This window comes from Mesoplodon bidens, assembly GCF_964165515.1.
Source record: "Mesoplodon bidens genome assembly, chromosome: 4".
Taxonomy (NCBI): Eukaryota; Metazoa; Chordata; class Mammalia; order Artiodactyla; family Ziphiidae; genus Mesoplodon; species Mesoplodon bidens.
In genome coordinates, this window is record NC_138160.1 from 28,153,568 (window position 1) to 28,172,779 (window position 19,212).

General features: G+C 37.4%; 1 pseudogene across 1 annotated transcript in view; it reads left to right on the top strand.

Annotated features, from left to right (window-relative positions):
• The first annotated feature begins 411 nt into the window (after window positions 1–411).
• The window catches only part of LOC308616305 (phosphorylase b kinase regulatory subunit beta-like), a 106,191-nt pseudogene continuing 87,390 nt past the window's right edge, over window positions 412–19,212 (top strand). The window contains exon 1 of the transcript in view: window positions 412–606. The product of the transcript in view is annotated as a phosphorylase b kinase regulatory subunit beta-like (transcript). The remainder of the gene's footprint in view (window positions 607–19,212) is intronic.

The following is a 19,212-nucleotide window of genomic DNA, read 5'->3' on the forward strand; positions in this document are numbered from 1 at the left end:
GAAGTTGCCTCACTTCCATCATAGGTAAGATGAATGATAGTGAGATTTAGGAATTTTGGAATCATGGACAGTTTGACTTCTTTATAACTCTGGTAACTCATTCATTCATGAAACGAATATTTATTGAGTACCTACTATGTGCCGGGCACCGTTCTAGGCACTGAGAATATACTGGGAACAAAACAGATAAAAAATCCCTGACTTTATGAAGCACATATTATAGGATGGGGAGGCAGATGATGAGCAAATAAAAAAACATATAAAATATCTGATGCTGTTAAGGAGCATAGAGAAACCTGAGGCAGAAAGGTGAGTATGGAGAGTAGGAATTACTATTTTACATGGGGTGACCTGGGAAAGCCTTACCTATAAGGTAACATTTGACCAGAGACCTGAAGGAGATGAGGAAACATGCCCTTCAGATACTTGGGGAAGAGCAGTCCAAGCACAGAGAGCATCAAATGCAAAACCTCTGAGAGGAGAGTCGACTTGGCAAATACAATGCCCAAAAGACCAGCATGGCTGGAGCAGAGGGATGAAGGAGTGAACAGTAGGAGCAAAGGTCACAGTGGTAGTGGACTAGACTTCAGAGTTAAAATTCACGCAGTGAGTCCAAGAATTAAGGGAGTCTTTGAAGAGAAAGAATATAAGATGTCAAGAATAGAATTTATGGAAACACCATCATTTAGGGGATAAAAAAGATAAGGAGGTAGTAAAGGATATTAAAAAAGATGTCAGGGGAACCCCAGAGAAAGCAGTGCCACAAAGCCTTGGAAAGAGAAATTAATAAAAGAGGGGCTGTTTAACAGTGTCAACTGTTCTGTATTTTGCATGAAAACAAGAACTGAGTAAAAGCCTTTCAATTTGGAAATGAGAGGTTACAAGGCATCTTTGAGAGAACAGTTTCTCCTGAGTGGTAGGAGTAGAAAGTAAGAAGGGTGAGCGGTGAAGAAGAGCAGGTAGCATGTGTAGACTGCCTTCTGTGCCGCCGCTTGCTCCCCCTCCTTTTTTTGATAAATTTAGTTGAAAATGGGAAAAGGAAGATAGGATGATACTTTGGAAGCACAGAAAGTATTTGCAAGAATAGCTATTGGCTTTCCATTTTTGTGAATACATGGCCAGTGAACCACTGCAGAATTCTAAACCCGATGCTCGCAATCCGTTTTGCCTAGGGAATGTACAGTAGCCTACAGTGATTCACGACAAAAAACGTATTGGGATGAGATGCGATTTCTCCTTTCGGTAGTTCTTGAGATAAAATTAGTTTTTGCTAGGGTTATTTATCCATGTCCTCCCACTGCAGCCCGTTGCTAATTTGATGGGAAAATTTAGTTATTCCAGTTCATCTTGGCACACTTGTTAAGACAGTGGGAGTAGTATTCCTAAGCAGGTAATATTAAAATATTGATGATGAATTTTGGTGAAAAGGATTAACTAGATCTTTTAGGTTTCATACTACAGTGGTTATAAAGATACTTAATAGTTTTTTTTTTAAATAATTGCTTTAAAAATTGGCAAATGTATGCTAAGCTAACTGGCAGGTACTCTAATTTTGTGCTTTGTTCAACTTCTAGGGCAGTGATGATATTCAATAAATGTTATGTATTAATAATATTTTCCATGTTGTCTCCATTAAAATTTTATACCCTAATTAAATAATGATTACACTGGAAGCAAACCAGATGATTGGATGATTATAAAATATCTCACCCCCGAAAGTCAAAGATCCACATGTTAAAATCCAATGCATGCTCTTCATAATCGACCAAAGAAAGCACATTTATGGCATTACGTATAAGGTGTGATTTCCTTTTCTTTCCTTAAACTGGGGAACAAAATGAACATCCAATGATGTTTTTGGCTGGTTGGCCTTCCCAGGATGTGCTATTAGAATATTTTTGAGACAGCCACATTTTGCCTTCACACAAACAGTAAAAAGCTAAGCTTAAAACCCCTACCAGAAAAAAGAAATTTTACAGTAGAAATTAGGATCCATCTCACTGGTGCTACAGCTTTTTCAGGCACTGCCCCATCCTAACCCAGATCACAGAGCAGAGAAAAAGGAAGATTAATGCCAAGAGGATCAATCATGCTAGTAAAGTTCTTAGCAGGGAATGCTGAGAACTATATAGTATCTCTTACTGATTAGCTTCCCCTTTTTAGAGAAAGGGGAAGCTTTCCATTCCAAACCATCTAAATCAATGCTAAATGTGAAGGAAGGTGAGGGTGAACAAAGGAAATAGCTTACAAAATATACACTGTAAAATCTAGAGGAAGACCACAAGGCCAATCTTAAACACTGACCATTAAAAATATTCTCCTAATTGGGTTTCCCTGGTGGCGCAGTGGTTGAGAGTCCGCCTGCCGATGCTAGGGGACACAGGTTCGTGCCCTGGTCCAGGAAGATCCCACATGCCGCAGAGCGGCTGGGCCCATGAGGCCTGGCTGTTGAGCCTGCGCGTCTGGAGCCTGTGCTCCGCAATGGGAGAGGCCACGACAGTGAGAGGCCCACATACCGAAAAAAAAAATCTCCTAATTACGTTTTCCAAATCTTTTTGAGAAAATATCTTTATTTTCTTGCATTTTGTTTGTGACTCATTAGTTGTAGCATTAACTGTGTTTTGTTTTCAAAAACTGTAATTTCCAAAAGATACTTGTATTACAATATCAAGCTGGGTGTTCTTAACTTAATCACTTGGTTAGAACGATCCTCTAAAATGCAGGTGTTTCCCCATCACTCAGGGATGAAACAGGATCTTTGCAATCCAACAAAATTTTATTACAAAATGTATTACACTTTTACTGTAAATGGATCAATGATCCAACATTTGATTGACAACAGCAAACTAGAAGTAGCCAAGAACAGAGAAGGTGTATATATTTCAAACTCTATAGTTAAGAAGGGGGGAGAAAAAACAGGAATGAGAATGCAAAAATGTTTGTACATCATTAATGTCTGAATGATCACCACTGTGAATAAGTGATGGGTCTTCACAGAGGTATTGATGTGGGAATGGGAAATAGTATAGCTTTCAGTTGTTTTCCTTCTTCCTTCAATAGGCTCTTGCCTCTTCTTTCCTCAGGTAATATATACACCAGAAACCACTGGTTGAAGAATGATTCAGAATTTATAATACACTCAAGTTCTAAGTATTGATTAATATCTGTGGTATGGAAAAAATTAACTTCAAAAATTAACTTCATTTTACTGGAAGATACTCATATATACTCCAGGTTGATACTGATTAGGACCCACTCTCTCTCCTGCCAATGATGAAATATCTTCAGTGCAATCTCTATACCCAGTCACGGTACTCTGGTAAGCAGAATTTTAATAAAATAAATAATATCTATTAGAAGAAAGCTAGTCAGTACCTCTATAGGAAACCAGCACGTTACTTTAACGGCCTTAAGTGTCAGCTACACACCACTCCTTTTCTGCTTCTGTCTACCAAACAGATTTACATGGCTTTTGTTTTTGTGAGTATTGTGGAAGCTGTGATGATTAATGAGGATGTCAAATCTGTTAGGAGTGAGTTCCTCTTAATAGGAGGATAAAATAATTTAAGCCCATTTGTAGTCCCTAATCTCAATTAGCCATTTTTACAGCATGTTCTACATGACTATAAATTTATTGGAGAAAGGCAAAAATTATGGACACCCTTGTATTTCAACACTTTAAAAAAATATTTTCTCTGTTTTAAAAGGCCCTTTGCCTAAACATTCTCTACCCTTATTTCAGGGTTTCCCCTAAGTTCGTTTAGAATGTGTCATGGATTCAGCTGTGTGGAGGCTTTAGCTACAAGTGCAGATTGGAACAATGTGGTTAGAAGTACAGCCAATTGATAGTTTAAATGACCATACCCTTTTCCTCCTCAAATTCTTGTTTAAAATGGTTATTAATTAAAAGAACAATCAAGACAGGAGTTTCAGTGGGCAAAAACTGGTTGCCATGAGGTCAGAAAGCCTTTCCTTCTTAAAGCTGTTTTCCATAAACACACTGTGGATAACAAATGTTCTTCTGATCAATCACCTCTCAAAAGAAAGTCACATATTTAGGTTCCCAATTCCAGACATTCTTTCTTCTATGTCTTATGAAGTTGATTCTGGTACCAAACCAAAAAAGACTGTGGGTTCAAACTACTAGGAAGAAATTAGGCATTGATGGAGTGTACCGTCTGCTGGCATTATGGAGGATGAGGGCCTTGGAGCTGAGATCTTAGATCCAAAATTCAGTATGGCAGACCACCCACAAGATCAGTCTTCTAACAGACAACCCTCGGGAAAATGCCTACTGCAAGAGGCCATAAGCCAAGGAATGAACTAAACTAAGCACGGTTTCCTTTAATAGAAAATCTTTCTCTCCAAACACACAGACACGCACTCACACACACAGGCACACATGCACACACGTGCAAACATACACACCCCTTATGGATATAAAGTCTATAATTCCTTCAGTACTCTGTCTTTAATTGCTTCTCAAATATGACCAAACTACCTGACTTCAGAAAACAGGCTGCATGTTAGAATCATGGAGAGAGATGCACCATGCTAAGATGGGGATGCCAGGATGAGTAAGAAAACATTTTCTGTTCTCGAGAAGCTTAGAGTTTAGCATTGCACCAATGAATATAATATTTTTCATGCACTGATAAAGACAATATGTATACCAAATTAATTATACCAAATTAATTCCACTTTGGAATTAATTCCAAAGTGGAATTAAAATAATCATTGTAAGGTAAGTACCAAGTGTTAAGAGACTAAAAGGTGGATGAGATGTCTATTTGACTTTGTCACCCTTATGAATACAGAATGTAAATGTAACCTTGAAGCATAACAAGGCACTTCAAATGCAATCTTATTAATATATTGTTTTCTATATGTATATAGTGCCATTCATAAGACAGTTTTATTAGTAGACATTATTATTACTATAATAATACTTCCCATGTATTGAACGTACCAGTGTGTATTAGGCATTTTATTTTTTTATTAGGTGTTCAAATATTTTCAGATGAATGAATAAAGTGCTAGTAATGGAACACCAACCAAGGAACTAGCTGACTCCAAAGCCTTTGCTCTTCCATCAAAATATGCTACCTTTCTAAATCAGTGGTCTCTACCTTGTCTACACATTGGAATTTTCTAGGGATCTAGAAAAAGTACCGACGCCTAGGTACCATGTCCTAAAATTCTGATTTAAGTGGTCTGGAGTACAGCCTGGGCATCAGAAATTTTTAAAGCTCCTCAGGTGATTTTAATGTACAGTCAAGTTTGAGAATCATTGCTCTAAATATAGTCTTTTCAGATAAAAAATACAGAAGCTCATGATTGCTAGACAAGAGGTTTAACAGTTTAAACAAGAAAGGCACAGTTTTAGTGCTTAGGATGGATTTAGAACATCTATATATAATTAAACACTTTTCAACATCAGGGCTTTGTAAGCAGTTAGAAGATTCTTTAATATTAAAAAAGGGAACCCCTCAACCAAAAGGTAGAGATATATTTAGGTGAATAGAAGTAACATTAACTAACTATAATTACCTTATATGACTCCCTAAATGAAAATCTGTGTGGTAATTAGGCACAAGGAGGGTTTTCTATTATTTGTTTTAAGAATTTTTCAAATGTCTTAAGCAATGTATTTGTCAGATTTGAAAAGCTTCACCTAAATTCTAGGGCCCCTCCATGTATACCCGAATTTGATCTAGAAGTTCCCGCAGACCTATCCACAGTTACTTCTTTTTATCCACTGCAGCACGTTTGGATCAAATGTGTAGTAATTCATACTAGCAAATTTATTGTCCAACCTACAAAAAAGCCACATGAAAGGAGGAAAAATCTGAGATCTATAATGTGGTCACTGCTAACTCAGCCAAGACTAACTCTTTGATATCTTTATGTTCTTAACATCTGCATTTTGCTCAGTCTCCAGTGTAGTAGGAGAGGTAACAGAGGAGACAGATGAGAAAAAATGGAGGAAAAACAGCCCTCCAAAAACAGTATAATAAATTATAATAATGTATCCTCATTAATGATGCCCAGCTATGGTTTCAATTATTTGTTTTGCAGTGGAGATTTCAGGATGAGTGAGTGAGGCTTTCTTTCAAGCTGCTTTATGATTCTTTAAAAATCTGGGATGGAAAAAATTCTCAGGCTTTATCACTAAGCTCCTAATTGAAGCCTCATTTCTACTGAAGCCGACAAGAGGACGAATCAAAGAGGTATCCCACCTTGGAACCTACAAATCCCTTTTAATTGGTACATGGGATCTGGTCATTGTCTCCCCTCAGCAAAATAACTTAGCTGTATTTTTTTCTCATGTTTTAGAAATGACATTTATTTTAAACTCTTTCATAGAATTCTACTTCAGTGGTAGAAATGTTTTCTTCCTGGACCATCTAAACCAGAGTCCCTATGCAGTAGAGTGAACCTGCTTATTCTAGAATCAGTGCAAATTATCTCTTGTGTTTTCATGATTTTGTACTAGACTTCGACTTCAAGTCACAACATGACTTGAATAGTTTGAAAAGGAACTCTCTCTTCCATGCCAGCAGAGGGTGGCCTTTTCTGGAAGCCCACAAGAGACGGAATGTCTGAGATCCCGAAGGTTTCTCTCTGGAGTATTAAGAGAGTCCACACTTCCTCAAAGATGGTGCCAAATTCACCAAACTTTTTATAAGTCTGACCGAAATTGTAGACTGTGCATAGGGCCAATCACCAAGTCAAACTCATCTGGTTCAAATGTATAACTTCATTAATACAACAGGCTGCATCCGGCAAAGTGGACAGTAGAGCCAGCACTGGTGTACAGCATGTGAGACCAGAAGCTGGGAATAGGCACAGGCCTAGCAGGAAAAGAGCTTGAACTGGGCCTGGAGCTCCAGAACTGCTAAAGGGAGGGAAGTGAAGTAGTAAGTGAAGCTAATATGTATTGTCACAAAATTGCCTATTTTCTTCAAGTTTGAGAAATCTGGACGAAGAATAACTAATACAATTTGCACCTCAAATAGTTTACCACTTTTGTAAGTTGGAGTTCTTTCAAGTGGCTGAGGTTGGAAAAGGAAAAAGATATGGCCATGAGCCTAAAGACATGGCCTTAGAAATGGGGAGTGTCCCTGTCCAATCTCTGGGTGGGGATAACATGCAAAAGGGACCTAGCGGCTTGGGACAGATAATAGGCCCAAAAGTTAAAAACAGTGAGACCCTGGAATTCTATTTCATCACATCTGGTGACCACATGTTTCCTTCGTACTTTGGGATACAGAAGCAGCAAATTTTCTCTATCTCTACTTGATGAATATGTTCACATGACTATGTCCACAAGAGAAAACAAGAAGCCCTGTACCTTGAAACATGATTGAAACACTCAGGTTAACTCCTCCCCCTCCTCTTTTTCCTCCTCCTCATCATATCAGCAATTGGCTCAATACAGAGGAAGATAATTGGATCAGGAAGCTAAAGAGTAAGGGACAAGTTTTTAAAAATTATGGACCATCAGCCATGCAGGCAGAAGATTAGAAATCAATAGAAAATAATATCATATTTAAGAAATGGTCAGAATCGATAAGCAAAAATGCACTTAAAACTTGGTTAAGACTAAAATCACATGTAAGTCAAGTCAGGAAATCAATAAATTGTCATCCCTTATATGAGAAAGAATAACAATAGTCCTGATCAATGATGTGAAGGACAATAGAAGCATTGATTCAATACTGTTGAGATATAGTCCCTATCCTTAATGCATTATATATTAGTCACATAGTTGAGACAAATAAAAGTCAAAATTTCACAAAGATAACAAGGAATACAAGCAATGAAATAAATGCTGAACACAACAACCTATGGTATAAAGAACAAGTGCTGTGACAGTTGGGAGAAAGAGATTTATTATTCAGGGAATGGTCAGGGAAAGTCCTACGGAGCTGTAGATTCAAACTCCACTGTGAAGGCTGAGTGAGACCAGACAAGGTAGAAAAGAGGAAAAGTCATTTGACCTCAGGATAATGATCTGAGCGGTAAAAGAGGAGTGTAAATTCACATGGAACATTTTGAAGAATATCGAGTAGACCACTCTGGGAAGAAAGTAAAAGGTACATGTAGATACACTTACAGTGATGTTGGAAAGAAATATGGGGAAACAGGTCTGAGGAAACTAAGCACCGTACCAAGGAGTTTGGAATCAACCTATAGGTGAGCAAAGTCCCTCGGAAGATTTAGAGGGCAGAAGTGACATAAACAGAGAACTGTTTTAGGAAAACTAATTGGACAGTAAACTATAAACTAGAATAAAGAAAGAAAACAGGGACCAAACAAAGGACATTATTCAGTGACTACTTTTTGAATGGCTTCTCAGTACAAGGAATTGTGAAAGATAATAAATATACATAGATGAATAAAGCATGGTCATTCGCCAGGAACCTCTTGCAGTCTAATGGAGGAAATAGAGCAGTGAGTTTTAAAAATATACAGTTATTAAAGAAAGTCTATGGAGCCATAGTGGAGAGAGCACTTCATCTGAGTTTGAAAGGTCAACAGATATTCCTTAGGAGACAGAGTGAGAAAGGCCAAGAAATCGTGTGAACAACCATCCAGAGATAGAAGGGAAAGGGATATGGAGGCAATTATGAATAGTTTTTAAAGACTGAAGTATACGACATGTGTTGAAAAGTCAGAGGTGATGAAGCTGGTGAAGCAAGTAAAATGTAAAGTGCGATAAATAGTTCAAACTGTACTGTAGACAATGAAAACTTAGAAAAAAATTTTAAGTAAGGGAGTAACATAATATGATAAGCAATTTACAAAGATAATTCTACCAAGCAGTGTGGAGGAGCTTAATTAGAAGTACATAAATTGACGGAGGCCAATTAGCAGATTACTGAAATAGTTTAGGTAAGAAATAATGAGAGATAAAACTCCCGCAATCACATGGGTATGGAAATAAGAGAGTGAATCCAATCGGAACCTAGGAGATAGAAACAGCAGAATTTAGTGACTGATCAGGTGTAGCTGAAAGAGGGAAAAGCAAGAGGAGATGATTTAAAGATTCCTGGCCTGGGTGACTGAGTGAATGATGGATAGAAAGGACAGCCTTGAGAAATGGGGTGGGGAACTGAAAAGTGAGTTCAATTTGGGACATGTTATATTTCAGGTATCTGTGAGTCAACCAAGTAAAGAAGACTATTAGGCAGTTGTAAATATCGTCTGGAGTCAAGGAGAGAGGTGTAGACAGGCTCTATGAGTCATCAGCATACAGATGATCACTGAAACTAGGGAATAAATGAGATCATTCATGGAAAGAATAAAGGGAAGAAAAACTTGATGAGGACTTAATCCTAGGAAACATAGGACTTAAAGACCTAAAGTCAGAAAGAAACCAGAAAATAGCTTGTAAAAAGAGTCAAGAAAAAATGAGTTAAGGAGAACAAGAAGAAAGCAAATAAATAAAATAGCTGAGAAATTCTCTAGGGAGAGGTGGGATTAGGGGTGATTCAAGGATCAAATGCTGGAGAAAATGCAAGTACAGGGGGATGCCCAAGACTGATCAAAAATGGTCAAAATTTGATGTTCTTTGGGGACCTTGGCAAGAGCAGTGTCAGTGCTGCGGTAGAGGCAGTCCCCTTTCTTTAATGACTGGAAAAGCAGATTGGAAATGAAACTGGAAACATCTATTCTTCAGCTTACTCTGTTAAGAATGCTACTTGGGAAGGAATGGGAAGCAATTACTGAAGGAGAATAAAGAGCAGAGAGAGGACTGTTATTTTACAGAACTTCTTTACAGACTGGGGTGAAAAAATCAGTAGAGAGGCAGTGGGAATAAGGAGTATGTGGCAGGATTAGCATTAAATAGTAAAAGGGGAGCTCTTGTTTTGAGATAGTCCAAGAATTTCATGTAGAAATTTTAAGGGTAAAAAGGGAAGTTAAGGGGGTTCTAATATTAATGAGTTGTCTTTCTCTAAGAAGTAGGGAACCAAGCCATTTCCTAAGAGTGAGTATGGTATAAGTAAGATAAAAAGCTTGTGAATATGGATCAGCCAGTGGAATGGCCAATGTTGGAAATGGAGGGACAATTTGTTAGGTGTAAGTAAAAAGATTTTTGAGTAGTATAGAGTCCCTAAATGACCTAAGAAAATATAAATTTGTTATAGAACAAAATTACATGTGTTTCCCCCAAACACTTGGCAGTCTAGGTATAGCAGTAAAGAAGGGAGATGTTTTGATTGATCCAGCTTTGATGACTGATGGAGTAGGTAGGATAAAAAGACAAAGAAATTCAGAATACTGGTGAGAAAGTAGAGATGAGCTGTATTGTAGTGTCTGAATAGTCTCAGGTAAGGAATCCCTAGGAGAGAGAAAGAACCAAGAAAGACAGATACAGAGCTAAGCTAAGGTACAAAACCTCTGATCACTTCTGAACTTCTACTCAAAAAACACCTTTTCTCCCCCTCCCCATCATTAGCCCAACAATTCTGCTTCCAGAAATTTATCTGACAAATATTTCTATATATATGCAAACTATATTCACTGCAACATTGTCTGTATTAGCAAAAGACTAGAAACAGCATGAATTTCCATCAATAGTGATCTGGTAAATGAATTACAGTGCAATGAAGTAATGGAATACTAAGCAGGATTAAATAGAATGAGGCAGGTCTACATGGACTAATATGCAACAACTCTAAGATGTGTTAAGTGAAAACACAAGATGCAAATTAGTGTGTAATAAGTGCCACCATTTGTATAAAATTAAAGCAATGTGTGTGCATACACACACAAACATACACACACATATGTGCATAATATCTCTGGAAGGGTAGAGAAAGTTTGAATATGGTAATTGCTTTTAGAGCTAGTGCAATATGGCTGGGGTGTGCTGAGGAAGAAAGACTTACTCTCACCTTACCATGTATATTTTATATTTTTTTCAATTTTTATTACATATACATACAATTACCTGGACAAAAAGATTTTTAAAATTATCTGCCATAATTAGATACTGTTTCCATTAGTGGTGAGGGCTAGTGGGGCGACATACTTAAATACATCTGTGCTTGCTTTTATCTGACTAGTTGATTTTCAGTTACATTAGATAAAGTGAGGTAGTTTGGTATTGCAATATTTGTCATGCCCTACACTAACAAGACCTTCAGCTGAGGTTCAGAAGAAGATAGGGCTATTTCTGATAACAATGGCATGGATAACGATTATTCTACTGACAAATGCTAAGCTGAAAGAGAATTCCATAGAAACACACGTCCATCTTCTTCAGAGCTTAAGGAATAGAATGAATTTACAGATGTTCACGTATAATTCTACTGAAATTTAAATATATTTTAAGTAGCAAATCTTTCTTCCTTATTAGCATTTCTCATAATTTAAGAAAAAACTTTTTATTTAAACATCTCTGGGGGTATAGCTTAGCTATGAGAGAATGTATTTCGTAAGTGAAAATTGTTGGTACTTTTCTCCATTTGTAACAAGCTAGAGACAGTCTGAAGCTGCTATCTGTATAGACAGCACTTACATTTCAGCCGTATTTCTGAAGAGACGTAAGTAAGATTATGTAACTCATAGCTTGCTAAATAAGTCTGTATAGAATCCAGAGTCATATTACTTGGTGGGATATCCCCAAAGTTCTATGCAAAGCTGTGTGGGATATGGAAGACAGAGACAGTACAAATATACTTCGGGAAGTCCTGAAAAACGTATAATGTACCACACAAGAGGCTTTTGTAATGCCCAAATCTGTTGTGTTTTCATCACTCAAAACTAACAGCAATTACTGCCAAGGCCCACATTGTTTTTTGTGCTGATTTATATTGTGGTTGGGGTGGAGGTATAGGGAGGAGAAGAGAAAACTAGAGAGCAAGAAAGAGACTACATTTTTATACCAAATATTGGTTTCAAGTGTTCTCTTCTCTGGCTTCTCTGGAAATCAGATTATTTTGAAGCATTTCAGCAGGATCTATAGCCAGGTTCACCATTAGTGTACCTGTGCTTGGCTGCCAACTCAGAAGGTGAGCCACGGGTTCAAGGAGAAACATGGACAGCACTGCTCTTCCTGTTGATAATAAATACTCTTGTGCCTCTCTAACTTAAGACTCCTACTGACTGGAACATCATTTCCCTGCTTTTATACCTGGAGAGCTACACATCTTTCCAAGTTTGGTTCAGATGTCCTTTCTACAGTGCTCTCTCTGCTTCTCCAGGCATAATTCTTTGTCTTACTACAATTCTATGTTTACACACTATAGCACTGCTCACAGAATTCTGTGATGATTAGTTTATGTTTATACCTATAACAATGAATATCTGCTGCATCACTGGACTATGAAGTCCATGAGGGCAGAGGTCTTATCTTTTTATCTTTGAATCCCCAACAGATGACAATGACTTGGGAGGCCACAATCTCTCTCAGCTTCAGTTTCCTCATATGTAATGCAGAGAGAATAATTTCAGTCTTGAAGAGTTGTTGTAAGGGTTAAAAATAATACATACACAGTGTTCACAGAGGAAAACCAAAAGGAACTCAAGACCCAGAAAACACTTAGCAACCGTATTCTACTCTGAGTGGCCAGATTTTGTCAGGCACCTTTAGGAGTAGAGAGAGAGAGTCTGCAGAAAGAAGAATGAACCAGATATGCAGAGAGAAGCAGGGATGAGAAATGGAGTGAGGTCATGCATGGGTCTCCCTACAGCTTTCCAATTCAAAGTTCCAGCCTTCCTGAGGTCTACCTGCATTTTTCAGCATTAAAGTAAACAGGCTTAAAGCATAACATGCTCAAGAAAGAAACGTTTTTATTATTTAAGTGATAAACAGTTTCCAAAGAGCTTCCAAAGAACAGAAACCGAAGTAGCAAACTAGGAAGAGCTTATATCAATGATGTGTATATTATACCTTTTGGATGTCTTGGGATGATTTGTTATGAGACACTCAAGGTTTCCTTGAAACATATGCACAAACATAAAACATGCTGGTAACTGTCCATAGTGTAGATTGTGCATTATGACTTCCAGTAGTTGGTATATAAATATACCCTGACTTGCCAACCAAATGGTAGGCTCCTAGAGTGGGGAAATAATATCTTCTTCCTTTCTACTCCCCATAGAGCCTAGTCCACTGTTGAACACATAATTAATACTCAGTAACTTCATCAATATTTGTTAAATGAATGAGTCCAACTTTAATTAAGCCCTGATATATTCATGAGATTTTTATATAATATATATAAGAGGAATCTAGAGGCCAATGAATCAAAGATGGATGTTTAAGCCTCTTAGTCTACATACTCCTTCTGGGTGATTTGATACATACCCAAAGTTTCAACCACTACATAGGTACTATGGTGTTCATGCCTTTATATCCAAACCATGACTATAGCTTGTGCTCCAGGCTCTCATTCCCATTGCCTGTGGTAGCTGGACATAATTGCACAGAGGCATCCCAGTCTCAAGATCATCAAACACTGATCTTCAAATATCTCAAAATATCATGTTCTCCTCCAAACTTGCCCCTCTTCTGCATTCTTGGTCCCAGAATATGGGCGCCATCAATTGCCACTCAATCTACCTCCCTGGAAAACTGTGGGTCATTCCTGACTCCTTAATTTTCTTCCCTTCCTGCACTTGGCAGGAAGAACAGTGTATACAAAAGGGCATAGGCTTGGGACCTCCCTGGTGGTCCAGTGGTTAAGACTCCGAGCTTCTGGGGCATGGGTTGGATCCCTGGTCGGGGAACTAAGATCCCGCATGTCATGCAGTGTGGCCAAGAAAACTCCCCAAACCAAAAAAAACCAAAGAATGAATGCCAGTGTATCCATCAACAGCTTAAGAAATAAAGGGTAACTTAAAAAAACAATTTAAAAAGGGCATGGGCTTAAAAATCTGCCTGGTCTGAATTTTGGTTGTGCCATTTACTAGTGGTGTGACCTTGAAAACATAAGGGCCCTGTTATTAACATAATCTTTATTTGTAAAGTGGGACTACTAATGCCTATCTTAGCAGCATGTTTAACAATGAGATATAATGTACATAGAGTTGTAGACCCCAATCCCCATTTAGTGCCCTGGACATGCCTTTATTGTGTTATAGAGCACAAAATGGTTTGTTTATTTGTAAGTCCACAAGACTCTAAGATCTTTGAGAAGGGGGCTCGGTACCTCTCTCTTAAACATTAAATTGAATGCATAGTACCTTAGTTTTTCCTAAAAGCTTCAAAACTACATATCAATAGAATAAAAGACAAGAAACGGTGGTAGAGTGGATAAAAATCTACCTTAGAAGGTTTCATCTATAATGTTTGCATAAATTATTATTTATATGGCAACTATTTTTCAAAATCATTTGCAAAAAGGTAAGAAACATTGTAAGAAAGGAAGAATAAGCTACACTTTTCAGAGTGGAAGGAGACTACAAAATATCTTGATAGACAAGCTAATTCAGACAGAAATCCTTTACACAATCAAAAACACGGTTAACATGGAATGTTTAGTTTGGCTAGCTGGGGGGACGGGGTGGTGGCGGAAGGCACAGCCAAGAATTGCATTTCTGTGACTCACTGCTCCTACAAAAACGGTGGCTTCTGGGAAGTATAATTTAGGAAAAAATGCCTATAATAAACTGTGTGGCGCCATACCAAAAATAACATTCACTTAGAGGGGGAAGCCCTCAATTAATTTCACCGAGAAAACAGAACCTGGAAATCACTGAGAATCTACCTGAAGATCTCAGGAGATCTGTTCATTTACTGATTCACTCATTCACTTATTCAACAAATATTTATTAAGTGCCAACTACAAGCCAAGGCTGTGACAGGTATCTTGTGGGAACAAAGCAAGCACAGTTCCTGTACTCAGACAGATTATAATTTAACAGGAAAGACAGACAATTAAACATTAAAAAGGGATATATATCTTCCACTGAGTGCTATTCTGGAGTGCTGTGGAAGCAGATAGGATGAGCACTTAATGGATCTGGGGTTAGAAGGAAATGCGTTCCTCAAGCCGAAGAAGGAGTGGAAAAATTATCAAGTTTGGGGGCGGTATATGCAAAAACCTGAAGGCAAGAAGTGACCCAATGAAGAAAACTTAAAAGTTCAAGATGAAACAGCTAGAGATTAGGCTGCAGAGAAGGTGGAAGTCAGGATATGAAAGGTCTAAATTTTTTTAAAGGAATTGAATTGTATAATTTACATTCAATCAAATGCATACATTTAAGGTAAAATGAATTTTGACAAATGTATATAATGTAAACTACACTCTAATCAAGATATAGAACATTTTCATCTCTGAGGAAAGATTGTTAGCATCCCTTTGTACTCATCTCCCTTCTTATCCCCATACTCTGACTTAGGTGAAAATTGATGTTCTTTTTTTAAAAATTGCTTTAATGGATTTTTTTGCTTATGCTACAATTACATATAAATAGAATTTGTTCTTTTATTCAGCATAATATTTGTGAGATTCCTCCACGCTGTGTATCAGTAGTATATTCCTTTCCATTGCTGGGTAGAATTTAATTTTATGACATACTATAATTTGTTTATCTGGTTATTTACTGAACCCATCATTGCTTGGGTTGTTTCCAATTTGGAGTAGCTATAAATAAAGCACCTATGAACATTCATGTACAAGTCTTTTTACAGACATAAGTCTTCATTTCTCTGAGTAAACACCTCAGAAGAAGATGTACTAGGTCATATGATAAGTATGTTTAACTGTATAGGAAACTGGCAAACTGTCCCCAGAAATGGTCATGCCATTTTACACGTCACCATAAATGCATGAGAGTCCTTGTTTCCTTCTCCACACCCTTGACAACATGTTATATTACCAGTCCATTAAAAAATTTTTTTTAACATTTATTGGAGTATACTTGCCTTACAATGGTGTGTTAGTTTCTGCTGTAGAACAAAGTGAATCAGCTATACATATATATATATACATCCCCATATCTCACCCCCTCTTGTGTCTCCCTCTCACCCTCCCTATCCCACCTCTCTAGGTGGACACAAAGCACTGAGCTGATTTCCCTGTGCTATGTGGCTGCTTCCCACTAGCGATCTATTTTACATTTGGTAGTGTATATATGTCCATGCCACTCTCTCACTTCGTCCCAGCTTACCCTTCCCTGTCCCATTGTCCTCAAGTCCATTCTCTATATCTGTGTCTCTGTTCCAGTGCTTCCCCTAGGTTCTTCAGAACCTTTTTTTTTTTTTAGATTCCATATATATGTGTTAGCATATGGTATTTGTTTTTCTCTTTCTGACTTACTTCACTCTGTGTGACAGTGTCTACGTTCATCCACCTCACTACAAATAATGAAATTTTGTTTCTTTTTATGGCTGACTAATACTCCATTGTATATATGTGCCATATATTCTTTATCCATTCATCTCTTGATGGACACTTAGGTTGCTTCCATATCCTGGCTATTGTAAATAGAACTGCAATGAACATTGTGGTACATGACTCTTTTTGAATTATGGTTTTCTCAGGGTATATGCCCAGCAGTGGGATAGCTGGGTCATACGGTAGTTTTCTTTTTAGTTTTTTAAGGAACCTCCATACTGTTCTCCATAGTGGCTGTATTAATTTACATTCCCACCAACAGTGCAAGAGGGTTCCCTTTTCTCCACAGCCTCTCCAGCATTTATTGTTTGTAGATTTTTTGATGATGGCCATTCTGACTAGGGTGAGGTGATACCTCACTGTAGTTTTGATTTGCATTTCTCTAATGATTAGTGATGGTGAGCATCCTTTCATGTCTTTGTTGACAATCTGTATATCTTCTTTGGAGAAATGTCTATTTAGGTCTTGTGCTCATTTTTGGATTGAGCTGTTAGTTCTTTTGATATTGAGCTGCTTGTATATTTTGGAGATAAATCCATTGTCAGTTGCTTCGTTGGGAAATATTTTCTCCCATTCTGAGGGTTATCTTTTCATCTTGTTTATGGTTTCCTTTGCTGTGCAAAAGCTTGGAAGTTTCATTAGGTCCCACTGGTCTATTTTTGTTTCTATTTCCATTTCTCTAGGACATGGGTCAAAAAGGATCTTGCTGTGATTTATGCCATGCAGTGTTCTGCCTAAGTTTTTATCTAAGAGTTTGATAGTGTCTGGCCTTACATTTAGGTCTTTAATCCATTTTGAGTTTATTTTTGTGTATGTTGTTAGGGAGTGTTCTAATTTCATTCTTTTACATGTAGCTGTCCAGTTTTCCCAGCACAACTTATTGAAGACTACGTCTTTTCTCCATTGATTATTGTTGCCTCTTTTACCAAAGATAAGGTGACTATCTATGTGTGGGTTTGTCTCTGGGCTTTCTGTCCTGTTCCATTGATCTATATTTCTGTTTTTGTGACAGTACCATACTGTCTTGATTATTGTAGCTTTGTAGTATAGTCCGAAGTCAGGGATCCTGATTCCTCCAGCTCCATTTTCCTTTCTCAAGATTGCTTTGGCTTTGGGGTCTTTTCTGTTTCCATACAAATTGTGAAATTCTTTGTTCTAGTTCTGTGAAAAATGCCATTGGTAGTTTGATAGGGATTGCATTGAATCTGTAGATTGCTTTGGGTAGTACAGTCATTTTCACAATATTGATTCTTCCAAATCCAAGAACATGGTATAGCTCTCCATCTATTTGTATCGTCTTTAATTTCTTTCATCAGTGTCTTATAGTTTTCTGCATACAGGTCTTTTGTCTCCTTCAGTAGGTTTATTCCTAGATATTTTATCCTTTTTGTTGCAATGGTAAATGGGAGAGTTTCCTTAATTTCTCTTTTAGATTTTTCATCATTAGTGTATAGGACTACAAGAGATTTCTGTGCATTAATTTTGTATCCTGTGACTCTCCCAAATTCATTGATCAGCACCAGTAGTTTTCTGGTAGCATCTTTAGGATTCTCTATGTATAGTGTCATGTCATCTGCAAACAGTGACTCTTTTACTTCTCTTCTGATTTGGATTCATTTTACTTCTTTTTCTTCTCTGATTGCTGTGGCTAAAACTTTCAACACTATGTTGAATAAATAGCGGTGAGAGTAGGCAAGCTTGTCTTGTTCCTGATCTTAGTGGAAATGGTTTGTTTTTCACCATTGAGAATGATATTGGCTGTGGTTTTGTCATATATGACCTTTATTATGTTGAGGAAAGTTCCCTCTATGCCTACTTTCTGGAGGGTTTTTATCATAAATGGGTGTTGAATTTTGTCTAAAGCTTTCTCTGCATCTATTGAGATGATCATATGGTTTTTCTCCTTCAATTCGTTAATATGGTGTATCACATTGATTGATTTGCATATACTGAAGAATCCTTGCATTCCTGCAAAAAATCCACTTGATCATGGTGTATGATCCTTTTAATGTGCTGTTAGATTCTGTTTGCTAGTGTTTTCTTGAGGATTTTTGCATCTATGTTCTGCAGTGATATTGGCCTGTAGTTTTCTTTTTGGGGGACATCTTTGTCTGGTATTGGTATCAGGGTGATGGTGGCCTCACAGAATGAGTTTGGGAGTGTTCCTCCCTCTGCTATATTTGGGAAGAGTTTGAGAGGGATAGGTGTTAGCTGTTCTCTAAATTTTTGATAGAATTCACCTGTGAAGCAATCTGGTCCTGGGCTTTTGTTTGTTGCAAGATTTTTAATCACAGTTTCAATTTCAGTTCTTGTGATTGGACAGTTTATATTTTATATTTCTTCCTGGTTCAGTCTCGGAAGGTTGTGTTTTTCTAAGAATTTGTCCATTTCTTCCAGGTTGTCCATTTTATTGGCATATAGTTGCTTGTAGAAATCTCTCATGATCCTTTGTATTTCTGCAGTGTCAGTTGTTACTTCTCCTTTTTCATTTCTAATTCTATTGATTTGAGTCTTCTCCCATTTTTTTCTTGATGAGTCTGGCTAATGGTTTATCAATTTTGTTTATCTTCTCAAAGAACCAGCTTTTCGTTTTATTGATCTTTGCTATTGTTCTCTTCATTTTTTTTTTCATTTATTTCTGATTGGATCTTTATGATTTCTTTCCTTCTGCTAACTTTAGGGGTTTTTTGCTTTTCTTTCTTTAATTGCTTTAGGTGTAAGGTTAGTTTGTTTAATTGAGATGTTTCTTGTTTCTTGAGGTAGGATTGTATTGCTATAAACTTCCCTCTTAGAACTGCTTTTGTTGCATCCCATAGGTTTTGGGTTGTCGTGTTTTCATTTTCACTTGTTTTTAGGT